We start from the raw sequence: 4,118 nt of genomic DNA, 5'->3' as shown, positions 1-4,118 counted from the left end.
GCATGGAATGAGTGGAGGTGGACTGATTAAATACATCAGGGCTAATGAGTGAAAGTTGAAACAGGTGTGCAGGTGACTGGGACAGGTGGAAAAGTCTGAGGACATCTGGTGGACATGTAGGGAATGGCAATGAAGGTACCTGGGGAAGAGGAAATGTGGGTCCTGCATTTGGGTCAGAAGTTCTGTCTCACTTTTGAAGCATTGGTTTAAAATCTGAAGCCTGGGGTCCCAACCTCCACCAGCATTCACCACAGCTTTACAAAGGACTGCGAGGCCTGGATATCCTGGGGTGTACGAAAATATCTCAGCATTTTATTTATTTTCTGTGAAGGAAGCTGAATGAAATGAAACCAAAGAGTTAAAAGAATAACAGCCAAGTGTCAGGGAGAACAAACACTGACTTTGTGGAGAGCTGGAACATTTAAAAGCTACATTCATCTCTGAGGATCCGGATTTCCAAAAACAATCTGAATTGTGGTTTTCTCAGACCACAGCACACTTTTCCACTTTCCGTCAGTCTGTCTTAGAGGAGTTCAGGTCCAGAGAAGTCTGCGGCGTTCCTGTATGTTGTTGATATCTGGCTTTGAGTCAGAACTTCATCTGTAGATGCTGCTGCCTGATGGGTCGGAGGTCACGGACACTCAGTGTAGAGATTTCTCTGATCTTCTGAATCTTTGAAGGATGTTCTGGATTGTAGATGAAATGAAATCCAGACATTCATTCAAACTGCATGCTGGCAAACGTTGTTCTTAAAGTGTTTGCATCATTGATCTGAAGACCGAGCCCTTCATACCCGATCATGATACTATCACCTGTTACGAAGTTACCTGTGGAAGCTTCAAACAGGTGTTTTCTTCATGCTGTCACGACTTTACATGACGTGTTGCTGCATCAGTGAGTGAATATTTACAAAACCCAATAAAATGTCTTTTTAGACAGCGTCCAAACTTTTTTTTGGAATTATATTTGATTGTTAAAATTCTGTTCTGTTGTTGTTATGCATTAATATAAATAAATATCCATATAACATATTTATTTAATTACGTTTAGTCAGAAATAGTTGCTTAAGAATAAACGTTCACCACAGAGCATTACCATATGTCAGCATCATTCTCATGGGTCCATGTATAAGCAACAAGACACTGAAACCCAACCGGGTCGCTGCTCTCCATCTGACCCTCACCTTTGACTTTGTCTTTTGCAGCTTCTCTTCTTCAGGAAAAATGAGAAATTTCCTGTCATGGATTGAGAGAGCATGTCATTAATGTTCCTATTCCTTTCAATTCACAGTACAACAGGGGCTTGATTGTAAAACAGCATGTATATTCATATCCCAAAGATTTATCGTGAGCACTGATCGTTTCCTGAGTGGGAAAAGGAAAGGAAGAGAAGAAATGTTGAAACTGGAGGAGGAGCAGAGGGAGAAGGGGAGACTCGAGAGATATGAGGCGGGAAAAGAGGTGTGAATGTCAAAATAAAACAGCTGCAGTTAAATCACATATGTTATAGAACCCAGAAGGAAACAGATTTTTTATTATGAAGTATGGAACAGAAACAGAACATTGACTGTGAAGCTGGACGGTGGTCCAGTAACTTTCAATCTCGCCTGAGTTCAGTTCTGTTGGTGGTCCAAATTCAGGCATCTCAGACCGTCTTCAGGTGTACTGGTCTTGTTGTGGAGAAATTGCTGAAAGTCAACGGCACCAGGTCAGGAGGGAAGGAAGCGTTCAGGAGCCTCTAATATTTATTGAAGCTTGGCCAAGGAGAACTAGAGACACTCCCACATACAATCAGGTTTGTATATGAGTCTATTCTGTCCGACTCATGCTGGTGGGCAGGAGGCAAAGGTAAAAGTTAAAGAGTCTTTACTTGCAGATGTTCAGGCGGGACAAAAATCCATCCAGGCCGGTCATCGAGGTCCAAACAGGGCTGAGGCTCAATCATTTGGGATACTTGGAAACCCTGGAAAGCTAAGACATGCGGCACAAAGGGAGTTAATGAGGGAATGACAAAGAGGTTATTGTAGAGTGTGGAAACTTGAAGACATGAATGAAAGTCTTGTTCTATGGATGGAGAACACAGATTCATCTTAAACACGTAAATCTGAAAAATGAAATAAAATCTGCAGACTGCAGCGTCCAAAGTGTCTGTCAGTCATCGTGTTAATTGTTTTCATTCATGTTATTGGTTTCATGGGATGATCGATGAGGGAATTCATCATCTTATCGTTGCCAAGCCGCAGTGATGTGGAGTAACAGCTTGCCTGTCACGTCTGACAGCCTGAACCGAATAAATCATGACAGATTAGCTGGTTTGGCAAACAACAAGCTCTGCTGAGTCATAACTAATTTCCAGATTAAGACAAAGTAACAGCGTGTGCTGATCTTCTATAATTAGAGCACTTCGTCAAAGCGCTTCGTCATTGGAATTCATCGCTTCTAATTTCTTGTTTTTGTTGAAAATCATTCAGACGTCAGCTGTTGGAGTCACAGAGCCGCCTGTAGACGGACGTCGAGTGGAAGTCAGGTTATCAAAGCGTGACTAAACCTGAAGTGCTGATTCGCCTCTTTTCTTTAACGGGCTTTGATCCAGCTCAGGACCCCCGTGATAATCCTCCTTTATCCTCCAGAAGCCTCTGACCTCCGAATCACATCAGTTCAGATCAACTTCCAAACCGCAGACTTCATCCAGATACAGCCGGACTCAAATCAATTTCAGGAGACAGGGAAGTGAAACCAGTGAAACCAGAGCGATTTGTGTTGTGTGTGTGTGCAGTCTGCATGTGTCTATGACACCGCCTCATCTGCTCACACACTGTGTGATAAAGTTCTTGTGTTTTTCTGTCCTCTGACTCTTGGCAGATGCAGTGACAAGACTTCTCACATTTTTCACTCTGTGTTTAATGGATTAGATGCTTTACCACAAACTCTAGGAGAAATCCCAGTATTGTGATTGGCTGACGAGGCGGAGATGAGATGGCGTGGAAGTGGCCGGCCTCCATCCGGGAGGTCGAACGGAGGATCGGCTCCACAGAGACTCTGATGGAACAATCAGGCTGTAAAAAGATGAATTGCTGTTTGAATCTTTAATCCTCTTAAATTCACATCATGCAAAAAGTGTTTTATGTATTTTTAAGAAACATCTCACACTCAGTATGTCAAACAGCTGCCGGTCCACGATGTGGAAAGCCAATCTGACACAGTGGCTAAACTGTGCAATGATACGTGACGCACAGCAGCCATAATAAAAACCTACAACTCCTGTGTATGTATTAAAAGATAATAATTAAAATACGTCTGTGAAACTGTAAAAATGAAGCTTGACCTCTGTGAAGATTTCTGAACTTTTAATTCTTTTGCTAATAATAATAAGACCCGAGACAAAAACAATGCCTGGTGCAGTTTACAGAATAATAATTATAATTATAATAATACAAATCCTAAACAACAACAAAAGCAAAAGATGAATTACAGTCTTCATCAGAACATATTTGGTACAAAGTCATTCAGAGTTCCTGGAGAAATATTGAAGTTAACTGAAGCTGCACGTACGACGACGTTTGCTGGGTCAGAATCAGAAGCAGATCAGATCAGTCCAAATGAAACCAACAGTTTTATGAACGGCTCGGACGCTGCAGCGCTGTCACTGTGACCTCAGCGCCGCATATGTTTATATGTTTATATGTTCATATGTTCATACGTCAGATGTGGCAGAAACTATTTTATGACCTCCTGCTGAGCTGCCAAAGAACTGTTAGGTCAAAAGAGTTTCAGGCATGAGTGAGAGTGTCAAAGTGAATGAATCAGACAGTGTGGACATTGTTTCAGCTCCATTTTCTGGCTTTTCCTGAGATATTCAACCATCTGACTGAGTTCTTCTTTTATTACTTACACAGAGGAACTATAAGTGCTTCATCAGCAGCTCATGTGTCTTTTTCTTTCTTCTGCAAGATGGCAGGAGAAGGTTACTGATATGTTTCTTACTAACACACACTGCAGTTTACTTTGACCTACATACACCGTCCACGGTCCTTTCATTGTCATATGTAGACAATATTATGAAGTACAGAACGACCCTGATCCTGATCCTGATCCTGTCTTCATCCTGCTGCTGTAAGA

The sequence above is a fragment of the Larimichthys crocea genome, chromosome VI, assembly GCF_000972845.2.
Source record: "Larimichthys crocea isolate SSNF chromosome VI, L_crocea_2.0, whole genome shotgun sequence".
In the NCBI taxonomy this organism is placed as follows: Eukaryota; Metazoa; Chordata; class Actinopteri; family Sciaenidae; genus Larimichthys; species Larimichthys crocea.
Note: the sequence above shows the minus strand (reverse complement) of the source record.